The sequence below is a fragment of the Aplidium turbinatum genome, chromosome 2 (assembly GCF_918807975.1).
Source record: "Aplidium turbinatum chromosome 2, kaAplTurb1.1, whole genome shotgun sequence".
In the NCBI taxonomy this organism is placed as follows: domain Eukaryota; kingdom Metazoa; phylum Chordata; class Ascidiacea; order Aplousobranchia; family Polyclinidae; genus Aplidium; species Aplidium turbinatum.
Genome location: NC_137473.1, coordinates 33,454,917 through 33,469,337, shown reverse-complemented (window position 1 = coordinate 33,469,337; position 14,421 = coordinate 33,454,917).

The following is a 14,421-nucleotide window of genomic DNA, read 5'->3' as shown; positions in this document are numbered from 1 at the left end:
GGATAAATCCAGGGGCGGCACGTCGCTGGAGGGCGGCAAAATGTGATAACGTTTTAAACGAACAAAGACAGTCACATTGGTTTATTCTCAAACAACTGACAAAGAAATCCAAAATCTTATGAATAAGGAAAAAAATAGATGGAGAGAAATCTTGCAGAGCGTAATCGCAGTCATGAAGTGTCTTAGTAAACAAAATCTTCCTTTTTGTGGTCATCTGGAAGATTATACAATTTGGGTAGAGAGGTAACTCTTTTAAACCATAAACAGACATAACATGACATAACATGTTATGTCTGTTTATGGTTTAAAAGAGTTACCTCTCTACCCAAATTGTATTATAAAGTTAGCAACAGAGAAGGAATACCGATTAAGGATTTTCGAAAATTGGAAACGGTTGGAAAGAAACTTGTAAAATTAAAGCTTGACAATAGATATTTTGAAACATGTATTGATTTGAACATTTGCCCAGAATTTTTAAAATTTAAGACGCCAAATCTTAGCGTATGGAAGAACGCAGATACAATATTTCAAATTCTGCTAAAAAGGAAGTTAACAGAAACGCGAAGAGAGTTGCGTATCGCAGAGCGAAAATATGAAGAACTAAAAAGACAGATTTTGGCTAAACTTACTTTCTGTGAAAAGACCTGTTTAATTTGTTTACTTACCCAAGAGTTTAAGAAGTTAGCAACCAATACCATCAAAACTCACCAGTCAAAACTTACAAACCTTTGGAGAAGACAGAGAATAAGAAGTCCTAGTTGTATCACTAACCTTAGTTCAATAAAGCTCAGTTTGCTAGAAGAAGAAGTCTTACGATCTGGAAGATTCTAATTCAAGGAACCAGGGAAATTTTCTTGAAATTTTAAAACTCCTTGCAAATTACAGTACAGTCATTTACGAGCACATTTTAGTACCAAACTCGCCAAAAAGAGCATGACAACATACCTTTCACCACCTATCTAAAATGAATTAATTGAGCTTTTTGGTAAAAAGGTAAAAGATCTCATGCTGGAGGAGATAGACAGCAAAGTATTTCTCAATTTTACTTGGCAGTAGGCCTATTCCTGACGACTCTCATATCGATGAAATGGCTTTTATTGTTAGATAGCTTACCTCAAAATCGACAGCAATCTCAATGAGCTTCAACAAATGGCTTAGACTTAGACATAATGATGTGTAGAGGCCAAGCATACGACAATGCTTCCACCATGGCAGGACTCCGTACTAGAGTAGGCTACAATGCAGAAGAGAAAAAATATTAGTTTTGAGGCCTTGTTTATCCCATGTGGAAACCACTCACTTAACCTTGCAGGAGTTCACGCAGTGGGATCGTCGGAAGTTTCTGAACCATTTTTTGCTGTTGTGAAAAGGATTTATTTCTTCTTTTTCTGCTCTACTTACAGTCACAGATGAGAGATGTTGCTTAAGTATGTGCCAAATGTGGTGAAACGAGTGACGGACACACGATGAAGTGCGCACTATGAAGCTGCGAAAGCGCTTCAGCAATATTTCATTGATGTGGGGGGTGCATTAAATAAACTTTGTGATCAAAATGAAAATATTGATACACGACGACAAGCGGGTGAAATCTTTGATGCGAAACACCGTTTACGTGAATTTAGCAAACATCGTTTACGCAAACATCGTTTACGTGAATTCAACACCGTATTTACTTAGGAGTCACAAGCTTTGCCTCTGTTGCCGTTTTTATCGCAAGCTGTGAAGGTAGTTTTTTAAAAACTTAAGTTGATAAAATCTTACTTGAGATCCACTATGGGAGAAAGCAGGCGGTCTGCGCTAGCAATAGCCTACTGTTCATTGAAAGTGATTTATTTTATACATTATCTTTTGATGATTTAATATTAATTGCTGAATTTTCTTCAATGAAAGCTGGACGCATTGAATTTCCAACTTTCAATAAAAACTAAACAAACACTGCTTTAATTCTGTTGTGTGGAATTTTAATCAGCTTTTACGACGGTGTTAAGGTGCGTCTACACGAGAAAGTGTTCTTGCTTAGAAATTCTTGCTTAAGCTAGTGATTAAGCTCGTTTCGTCTACACTGGCAACCTCGACGAAGATTTTGCTCGCTTGAATCGCGGTCACGTGAGTATCTAATCCCCAATGACGTCACGTTTTAAAAAGTTCCCGCCAAAGCATAGCAGTTCGCGCTAAAGTACAGCAGAGTAGACCAAGCAACTGACTGTTTAACCATTTGAAGTTGTTCAAGTTGTTGCAGTCTTTCAGTCATGGCTTTCCAGAAGTTGTGTAAAAAATGCTGCAAAAAGCGAAGGATGCAAACCCGCAATTTACTGTTTATTGAAGCATTCAGACACCTCAGTGAGGTTGAAATGTTGGAAACATAATTTCGTGTCAGCGTGGGTGACTGGTAACAACCAGCAAGATCATTCCTCCGCTATTTTTATTACCCAGTGTACAATGGCAATGGTTTTCTGCTGAGATCCTGTTTTGGATTTGAAATTGGAAAATATTGTGCTTTCTATGGGCTATTTCGAGTACGGTCACCGCCAGTTCAGCCTGCAACATTAATAAGAACGGGTTGGGATCAAAACTTAACGAAATCCTTTAACGATACCGCGCTGCCCTGTCTGGATACTGAGCTGAGAGGAGACCTGAGATTTTGGCGGGAAAAAACATTTCTAAGCAAGAGAACTCACTTAAGCGCCCAGTTTTTCGCTCTGGAGCGTATTTTTTCTCGACGGCTCGCTTACTCGCCCATTTTCTTAAAAGTAAGCGGCACAAACTGCGATTAACTTAAAGAAACAAGAAGTTTGGCTAGCTTAAGCAAGAAAACAGTCGTCGTGTAGACGCACCTTTAAGGGGGGCGGCATTTCGTGCAAAAATCCAAAGGCGGCATGTTGCGTTGCTACGCCACTGCACACACATAGTGAAATTAGGTAACGGACTATTTACATGTTTCATACAGAAATACGGTAAAGGGTTCTCAGCAACGGTATTAAGTAGCCTATAAGTTGCAGAATAAATACACAATATGGCAGGTCATAACCAAGATAAAATAGTTAATAAAGCTTTGTTTTTAAACTAATTTTCTGCTGCAATTTCTTCCGTCGTCAGTGAGACATTGCATAAGAGTAAAGTAATTAGTTGTAAAGTAGTGATACCCAGCAAAGCCGGCTGTAATTTAAAACAGCCTGGCAGGCAGCACTCAAGTCGATTTAACCATTTCAAAATAATTCTATTCTAGTTTAAACTCTACTCTAGTTTGCGAAAACTTAGCTTGCTCTAATTTTAAGTACAGTATAGTATAATTTGTATTAACTAGAATAGCTGTAATTATAATTCAAATCTAATTTCAAAAAATTAAAACAATTCTAGTTGTCCAAGTCTGCTAGAGAGCAGCCAGTGTTTTGTTTCGTCATCTCAGACACACAGACTTGCGGCACGAAACAGCGTGGTAGGCCAGCGTAAATAGAGCAAAATCCCGGAAGCGGATTAAGCTGTTTCGTGCCACAGACCATAGACTCTACTCTATCAGGTGGCTTGAAGATGGTACAATCGTTGATAATGTGATCTGCGGTCTGTTCCTTAGCACCAAGATAAAACCCTTGAACTTGTACATCGCTTGATGCTATCTGACGTCGTTTGTCCTTTTTACACGTAATTGCATGCTCACAGCCATAGCCTAGACCAGGGGCGTCCAACCCGTGGCCCGCGGGCCACATGTGGCCCGCGAGAAGGTTCTGAGTGGCCCGCGTGATATTTTTCGAAATGACATATATTATATAATCAACTCAATCGCCAACATAATTTATGGCGAACTTACATTCCGATGAATTGGCATTATTGTTTGCTTTCTTTCTCTATTACTCTATCTATAATCCCTAGTGCATGGGGTGCGCAACTGTTCAAGTTAATTTTATTGTATCACAATGCACATTGTTACGCATCACATTTTCCACATTCTTACGTCCATTCTTTTCCACACAATAGTACTGGTGCTTCAAGAGTCAGTCAATCAGCAATATTTCTTGCTTTTAGCGAGAGAAGTTCAAAACTTTCTATTGCTAGAATTTTACAAAAAAAATTGTTTCATGAAAAAGATCAGAGGATTTATAGATTGGCATTTTTCGTGACATCATTATTCGGCAGCACTTACTTGTGCGAGCAAGTTTTTCGTGAATGAACCTAGAGACAGCCGGACAATACATTACGGGACGCGCAACTCCGCTGTTCAGGCAACATCAGAAGGGTCAATTGCCAATTTGACATTTTTTACGCTTTGCTGCTGGCTTGCTTTCAACTAAAAACCTTAAACCACTTTAAAACCAACTTCACTCTTCCTATATAACCCATAAAATGTACAAACACATTTCTAAGATTAGAATTTGGGTGTGAGGGTTTTAATTAGAAATTATCAGACAGTCATTTTTAAGATTACAAAATAGCAGTAAATACTCAAGTGGCCCGCGCAACCATTCGTAAACTACATGTGGCCCTTTGGCCTAAAAGGTTGGACACCCCTGGCCTAGACGATCTTGAAGATCATAAGTGTGCGAGAACAAAGCACTGGGTGAGAATGATCATTGCGAGAAGTTTGCAACACAAACCTTACAGTATCTTTGCCCTTTGGGTAGGCTACCCCACTGCAAAGAGTAGGCTAGGCCTAACACCAGAAATTTATTAAAAGTTAAAATCACGGCTCAAGAAAAAGAAAATATTAAATAGCCTACCGGAAAGCAAAATGTATTGAAATTAAAATACAAAAAAGTCTCAATGATTGGCAGATTTTTAAATTTTTTTCGAGTTCAAACTAAACCGAAATAATTGTTTTCCAAACTAAACAAAGCCAAACAAAAAATGCGTAGGCAAAAAAACACTTTCAAGCAGCCGAGTAGACAATTCTTTTCAAACAGTCCCAATTTGAGTTGAAACAAATTAATCTCCAAATATTTCAAACAGGCCTCGATTAATTAAGTTATGACCTGATCCCATAGAAATAACTTGAAAAGTATATTTGTTTTCCCACGTTGCCACTTGAGGTAACCCCATCAGATGACGTGTTGTCTTGTGAAGTGGGATCCAAATTGGTAACGTCACTAAACGCAGTCGTAGGCTACAGAGCTCTTGAACTTTACTGATATCAACTTGGGTCTGTGTTATTACCACTTAGTGATGACGTGTGTAAATCGAGAGTTCTGAGCCTATATGAACGTTTATAACCTATTTTCATGCAATCTTTGTTTATTTTGTTGTAGGCCGACACTTTAAAAAAAAACATTGCGTTAGTGGTTTCCAACCTTTTTGATACAAACAGTTCAAACCTCTCTTTGCCTTTTTTGAAACTTATCAATCCTTTTCTATTACATTTAGTAAGCAACATGAACAAGTTAAGTTTGGTTTTTACCAATACTCAGTTTGCACTGTTTATGTTGAACCAGGCGTGGAGGAACCATTTTAAAAGTAGGTTGGCCCAGAGGCGCAGCAGCCGAAGTCAATCCAACTTCTGGGGGGCGAAGCCCGAAACTTGAAAGTAAAAACGCTTTTATTAAATAAGATAACTTTACAGTTTAAGTTCCTTCTTTGAAATAAGTGAAATTTCTTTCTGGGGAGGAATTCCTTTCCCGTTAGGATCGAACCACTAGTCAAAGATTTGCCTACTATTTAAACTAGCACAATTGATTTTTCATAAAGATTTTTGGGTGCTCTTCCACAAGACGCCCTGTTGGTCAACCAGACAAACTGATGACGTCACACATTGGAATAGACTATTATTAAGGAGGAAGTGCGGGGTGGAAATGCAATAAAACACACCAGAAGGAAATTGTCTCCCATTTATTGATTTGTTGTTCAATTTAAAGAAATTTGCAATCGTTGAAAAGCACAAGCATAGATCTAACTAACTAAGTTAATAGCAAGTCCCAAAATACTACTAGCTCCATCTGGTGGCCACCTAAACTTGACCAAATTCAAACCATTATCAAAAGTTTATTTGCAATGATAAAAACATTAAACGACAACCAATTAAAAGAACATGTTACTGTTTATTGAAGTGCTAACTTTCATTTTTATATCTTATTCAATATGCGCGCAATCGTTGTTCGAAGACAGCCCCCCGACGAAGCTTTTGCCCAATGCATTTCAATGGCGAATCGATCGTCTTCCAGTTCACGCCCTGCCTGATCACGATTCTTCTTCTTGCGTTTGAGATCACGATAATTAATTGTCTCCCATTTATTCATTTCTTGCTCAATTTCAACAGATTTGCTATTGTTGAAAAGCACAAGCATAGATCTAACCAACTAAGTTATTATCAAGTCCCAAAATACTACTAGCTCCATCTGGTGGCCACCTAAACTTGACCAAATTCAAACCATTATCAAAAGTTTATTTGCAATGATAAAAACATTAAACGACAACCAATTAAAAGAACATGTTACTGTTTATTGAAGTGCTAACTTTCATTTTTATATCTTATTCAATATGCGCGCAATCGTTGTTCGAAGACAGCCCCCCGACGAAACTTTTGCCCAATGCATTTCAATGGCGAATCGATCGTCTTCCAGTTTACGCCCTGCCTGATTACGATTCTTTTTCTTGCGTTTAAGATCACGATAATTAATTGTCTCCCATTTATTCATTTCTTGCTCAATTTCAACAGCTTTGCTATCGTTGAAAAGCACAAGCATAGATCTATACAACTAAGTTATTACCAAGTCCCAAAATACTACTAGCTCCATCTGGTGGCCACCTAAACTTGACCAAATTCAAACCATTATCAAAAGTTTATTTGCAATGATAAAAACATTAAACGACAACCAATTAAAAGAACATGTTACTGTTTATTGAAGTGCTAACTTTCATTTTTATATCTTATTCAATATGCGCGCAATCGTTGTTCGAAGACAGCCCCCCAACGAAGCTTTTGCCCAATGCATTTCAATGGCGAATCGATCGTCTTCCAGTTCACGCCCTGCCTGATCAAGATTCTTGTTCTTGCGTTTGAGATCACGATAATTAATTGTCTCCCATTTATTCATTTCTTGCTCAATTTCAACAGATTTGCTATTGTTGAAAAGCACAAGCATAGATCTAACCAACTAAGTTATTATCAAGTCCCAAAATACTACTAGCTCCATCTGGTGGCCACTTAAACTTGACCAAATTCAAACCATTATCAAAAGTTTATTTGCAATGATAAAAACATTAAACGACAACCAATTAAAAGAACATGTTACTGTTTATTGAAGTGCTAACTTTCATTTTTATATCTTATTCAATATGCGCGCAATCGTTGTTCGAAGACAGCCCCCCAACGAAGCTTTTGCCCAATGCATTTCAATGGCGAATCGATCGTCTTCCAGTTCACGCCCTGCATGTTCACGATAATTAATTGTCTCCCATTTATTCATTTCTTGCTCAATTTCAACAGATTTGCTATCGTTGAAAAACACAAGCATAGATCTAACGAACTAAGTTATTACCAAGTCCCAAAATACTACTAGCTCCATCTGGTGGCCACCTAAACTTGACCAAATTCAAACCATTATCAAAAGTTTATTTGCAATGATAAAAACATTAAACGACAACCAATTAAAAGAACATGTTACTGTTTATTGAAGTGCTAACTTTCATTTTTATATCTTATTCAATATGCGCGCAATCGTTGTTCGAAGACAGCCCCCCAACGAAGCTTTTGCCGAATGCATTTCAATGGCGAATCGATCGTCTTCCAGTTCACGCCCTGCCTGATCACGATTCTTCTTCTTGCGTTTGAGATCACGATAATTAATTGTCTCCCATTTATTCATTTCTTGCTCAATTTCAACAGATTTGCTATTGTTGAAAAGCACAAGCATAGATCTAACCAACTAAGTTATTATCAAGTCCCAAAATACTACTAGCTCCATCTGGTGGCCACCTAAACTTGACCAAATTCAAACCATTATCAAAAGTTTATTTGCAATGATAAAAACATTAAACGACAACCAATTAAAAGAACATGTTACTGTTTATTGAAGTGCTAACTTTCATTTTTATATCTTATTCAATATGCGCGCAATCGTTGTTCGAAGACAGCCCCCCGACGAAACTTTTGCCCAATGCATTTCAATGGCGAATCGATCGTCTTCCAGTTTACGCCCTGCCTGATCACGATTCTTTTTCTTGCGTTTAAGATCACGATAATTAATTGTCTCCCATTTATTCATTTCTTGCTCAATTTCAACAGCTTTGCTATCGTTGAAAAGCACAAGCATAGATCTATACAACTAAGTTATTACCAAGTCCCAAAATACTACTAGCTCCATCTGGTGGCCACCTAAACTTGACCAAATTCAAACCATTATCAAAAGTTTATTTGCAATGATAAAAACATTAAACGACAACCAATTAAAAGAACATGTTACTGTTTATTGAAGTGCTAACTTTCATTTTTATATCTTATTCAATATGCGCGCAATCGTTGTTCGAAGACAGCCCCCCAACGAAGCTTTTGCCCAATGCATTTCAATGGCGAATCGATCGTCTTCCAGTTCACGCCCTGCCTGATCAAGATTCTTGTTCTTGCGTTTGAGATCACGATAATTAATTGTCTCCCATTTATTCATTTCTTGCTCAATTTCAACAGATTTGCTATTGTTGAAAAGCACAAGCATAGATCTAACCAACTAAGTTATTATCAAGTCCCAAAATACTACTAGCTCCATCTGGTGGCCACTTAAACTTGACCAAATTCAAACCATTATCAAAAGTTTATTTGCAATGATAAAAACATTAAACGACAACCAATTAAAAGAACATGTTACTGTTTATTGAAGTGCTAACTTTCATTTTTATATCCTATTCAATATGAGCGCAATCGTTGCTTGAAGACAGCCCCCCCAACGAAGCTTTTGCCCAATGCATTTCAATGGCGAATCGATCGTCTTCCAGTTCACGCCCTGCGTGATCACGACAATTAATTGTCTCCTATTTATTCATTTCTTGCTCAATTTCAACAGATTTGCTATCGTTGGAAAGCACAAGCATAGATCTAACGAACTAAGTTAATACCAAGTCCCAAAATACTACTAGCTCCATCTGGTGGCCACCTAAACTTGACCAAATTCAAACCATTATCAAAAGTTTATTTGCAATGATAAAAACATTAAACGACAACCAATTAAAAGAACATGTTACTGTTTATTGAAGTGCTAACTTTCATTTTTATATCTTATTCAATATGCGCGCAATCGTTGTTCGAAGACAGCCCCCCAACGAAGCTTTTGCCCAATGCATTTCAATGGCGAATCGATCGTCTTCCAGTTCACGCCCTGCATGTTCACGATAATTAATTGTCTCCCATTTATTCATTTCTTGCTCAATTTCAACAGATTTGCTATCGTTGGAAAGCACAAGCATAGATCTAACCAACTAAGTTATTACCCAGTCCCAAAATACTACTAGCTCCATCTGGTGGCCACTTAAACTTGACCAAATTCAAACCATTATCAAAAGTTTATTTGCAATGATAAAAACATTAAACGACAACCAATTAAAAGAACATGTTACTGTTTATTGAAGTGCTAACTTTCATTTTTATATCTTATTCAATATGCGCGCAATCGTTGTTTGAAGACAGCCCCCCAACGAAGCTTTTGCCCAATGCATTTCAATGGCGAATCGACCGTCTTCCAGTTCACGCCCTGCCTGATCACGACAATTAATTGTCTCCTATTTATTCATTTCTTGCTGAATTTCAACAGATTTGCTATCGTTGAAAAGCACAAGCATAGATCTAACCAACTAAGTTATTATCAAGTCCCAAAATACTACTAGCTCCATCTGGTGGCTACCCAAACTTGACCAAATTCAAACCATTATCAAAAGTTTATTTGCAGTGATAAAAACATTAAACGACAACCAATTAAAAGAACATGTTACTGTTTATTGAAGTGCTAACTTTCATTTTTATATCTTATTCAATATGCGCGCAATCGTTGTTCGAAGACAGCCCCCCGACGAAACTTTTGCCCAATGCATTTCAATGGCGAATGGATCGTCTTCCAGTTTACGCCCTGCCTGATCACGATTCTTTTTCTTGCGTTTAAGATCACGATAATTAATTGTCTCCCATTTATTCATTTCTTGCTCAATTTCAACAGCTTTGCTATCGTTGAAAAGCACAAGCATAGATCTAACGAACTAAGTTATTATCAAGTCCCAAAATACTACTAGCTCCATCTGGTGGCCACTTAAACTTGACCAAATTCAAACCATTATCAAAAGTTTATTTGCAGTGATAAAAACATTAAACGACAACCAATTAAAAGAACATGTTACTGTTTATTGAAGTGCTAACTTTCATTTTTATATCTTATTCAATATGCGCGCAATCGTTGTTCGAAGACAGCCCCCCAACGAAGCTTTTGCCCAATGCATTTCAATGGCGAATCGATCGTCTTCCAGTTCACGCCCTGCATGTTCACGATAATTAATTGTCTCCCATTTATTCATTTCTTGCTCAATTTCAACAGATTTGCTATCGTTGAAAAGCACAAGCATAGATCTAACCAACTAAGTTATTACCAAGTCCCAAAATACTACTAGCTCCATCTGGTGGCCACCTAAACTTGACCAAATTCAAACCACCATCAAAAGTTTATTTGCAGTGATAAAAACATTAAACGACAACCAATTAAAAGAACATGTTACTGTTTATTGAAGTGCTAACTTTCATTTTTATATCTTATTCAATATGCGCGCAATCGTTGTTCGAAGACAGCCCCCCAACGAAGCTTTTGCCCAATGCATTTCAATGGCGAATCGATCGTCTTCCAGTTCACGCCCTGCATGTTCACGATAATTAATTGTCTCCCATTTATTCATTTCTTACTCAATTTCAACAGATTTGCTATCGTTGAAAAACACAAGCATAGATCTAACGAACTAAGTTATTACCAAGTCCCAAAATACTACTAGCTCCATCTGGTGGCCACCTAAACTTGACCAAATTCAAACCATTATCAAAAGTTTATTTGCAATGATAAAAACATTAAACGACAACCAATTAAAAGAACATGTTACTGTTTATTGAAGTGCTAACTTTCATTTTTATATCTTATTCAATATGCGCGCAATCGTTGTTCGAAGACAGCCCCCCGACGAAGCTTTTGCCCAATGCATTTCAATGGCGAATCGATCGTCTTCCAGTTTACGCCCTGCCTGATCACGATTCTTTTTCTTGCGTTTAAGATCACGATAATTAATTGTCTCCCATTTATTCATTTCTTGCTCAATTTCAACAGCTTTGCTATCGTTGAAAAGCACAAGCATAGATCTAACCAACTAAGTTATTACCAAGTCCCATAATACTACTAGCTCCATCTGGTGGCCACTTAAACTTGACTAAATTCAAACCATTATCAAAAGTTTATTTGCAGTGATAAAAACATTAAACGACAACCAATTAAAAGAACATGTTACTGTTTATTGAAGTGTTAACTTTCATTTTTATATCTTATTCAATATGCGCGCAATCGTTGTTTGAAGACAGCCCCCCCAACAAAGCTTTTGCCCAATGCATTTCAATGGCGAATCGATCGTCTTCCAGTTTACGCCCTGCATGTTCACGATAATTAATTGTCTTCCATTTATTCATTTCTTGCTCAATTTCAACAGATTTGCTATTGTTGAAAAGCACAAGCATAGATCTAACCAACTAAGTTATTATCAAGTCCCAAAATACTACTAGCTCCATCTGGTGGCCACTTAAACTTGACTAAATTCAAACCATTATCAAAAGTTTATTTGCAGTGATAAAAACATTAAACGACAACCAATTAAAAGAACATGTTACTGTTTATTGAAGTGCTAACTTTCATTTTTATATCTTATTCAATATGCGCGCAATCGTTGTTTGAAGACAGCCCCCCCAACAAAGCTTTTGCCCAATGCATTTCAATGGCGAATCGATCGTCTTCCAGTTTACGCCCTGCATGTTCACGATAATTAATTGTCTTCCATTTATTCATTTCTTGCTCAATTTCAACAGATTTGCTATCGTTGGAAAGCACAAGCATAGATCTAACCAACTAAGTTAATACCAAGTCCCAAAATACTACTAGCTCCATCTGGTGGCTACCCAAACTTGACCAAATTCAAACCATTATCAAAAGTTTATTTGCAATGATAAACACATTAAACGACAACCAATTAAAAGAACATGTTACTGTTTATTGAAGTGCTAACTTTCATTTTTATATCTTATTCAATATGCGCGCAATCGTTTTTCGAAGACAGCCCCCCGACGAAGCTTTTGCCCAATGCATTTCAATGGCGAATCGATCGTCTTCCAGTTTACGCCCTGCCTGATCACGATTCTTCTTCTTGCGTTTGAGATCACGATAATTAATTGTCTCCCATTTATTCATTTCTTGCTCAATTTCAACAGCTTTGCGATCGTTGAAAAGCACAAGCATAGATCTAACCAACTAAGTTAATACCAAGTCCCAAAATACTACTAGCTCCATATGGTGGCCACCTAAACTTGACCAAATTCAAACCATTATCAAAAGTTTATTTGCAATGATAAAAACATTAAACGACAACCAATTAAATGATTGCTTGCACAGTCCCTTGCACATTGCTCATTTAACCACCAGTTTGTGTTTAGCTTGTCTGAAGACATATCACAGTACAATGTGTACTTTTCTGTTGTGATAGCATCAGACCCAACCATATGGCTTAAACTGTCATGCCAGGTCCCACTTGATACAACTTATTCATAGTGTAGAAACTTTTGACAACAGTTAACCCATTAAAGTTACTTTGGGATGAGAAAAAACAATCAACTGACCTCGCCACTAAACTGCACAGCTCCTTTTCAAAAAGCACGATGGCTCATGTCAAAAGAATTATGCATCCACTAAAAATAAATTTACCAATTTAACATGTTTTTGTTATTTCTATTTGGAAACCGTTGCAGCAAGCATTTTACGCTGAAATTTATTTAAAGTTGCTTTCGTATTTTTTTTAGATCTTGGATATCGCCACCAAACGGTCAACCATCACCATCATTATGTTTCGGCCACAAGGGTTCATGCGAACCACATTGAAAACCTGTGGCTGAATTGTAAACGGAAATTTAGAAGAATGGGTGGCACCACAAGGCACATGATACCTGGGTATCTTGATGAATTTATGTGGCGACATCAGTTTCCACGGGGACGACATTTTCCGGAAGTTCTCCGCGCCATAAGGGAGTCCTACCCCTTACTGCAGCCGCCACATCGTCCATTTGCCAAAAAAACAGCCCTTTTCAGGGCTACCTAATGATAAAAAACAGTTGCTGCCAGGGGCGCCGGAACGATTTTTGACTGGGGGGGCAAGATTACGAAAAAAGGGCACTTTTGTTTACTAAAAGGCCAATTTTTTTCAAGTTTTAAGATAAGACATAGCGATAATGACCATATCAGCTCACTATGTATTGAGTAATGATAGCCTACAAGTGTCCGGTATACAAAGAAGGGCATCATGCTATTTTATAATGATGTAACCTACTGTCAAGCCTTAAAGCAGCCTGCGGCCATGGCCGCTACGTAGTGCTTGAATAAACGGCGGGTGCTACCTCCTCAATCGGCCAAGTTTGGCCGCCGGTCTCTCCTAGCCAATTATTTAATTTCGCAATACAATGATCGTGGATTAACTGTCGAAAACATGCAGTATCAAAGAGTGACGCAAAGTTAGATCAGCGCGTCATAATCGCCACTGTTGCATTGTGTGGGGAATATTTGTTATTGATGGAATATCCATCTGCGATTGCCAGCGCTGTAAGTCTTGTTTGTAATTCTCGACGTTTATTTTAACAAAGTCTTAATCCGAATTGCTAATTTACATCGGCTGGCAATATTGTCGTTTTTATGTCGATTCGATGTTGTCGGACATTGAACCGTTGTTAAAAAGGAGAACAAAGTTAGTTGACATCAATGGGAAAACATTTTTTGATCATATTTTGCAAAAATTATGCTTCTTTTAGTAATGTACATCATTGAAATAGCTAAAACCTCAATTGCTAAGGCAACAGGATCAGATGTCAGTAGATTTAACAGAAAAAATATTTCGCACTTGCTAGTGCATCGTCAGTTCTGATAAAGGGCAGTTAAAGCCTACAAGTAATGTTTTAATCAATGAAATACTTATTTTATTACCTTGCCGTCATCGTCAACACATGTCAAACATTGTTTTTCGTTGCTAAAAAGAATTCTAGGGGAGTAGCGAACTTTTATAAAATCAGCCACATTGGAGACACTCGTGCGAGTGTCGTTTGAATAGTACTGGATTACAATCCCGATAAAGCAGTTATTGCGTGGTGCAGCGATTCTATTTTAGGACGTCGCCCAGGCCCAGACTTCAACAACATTTTAGCATTGTTGCAAGTTTAATTCTATTTACTTGTGCTAT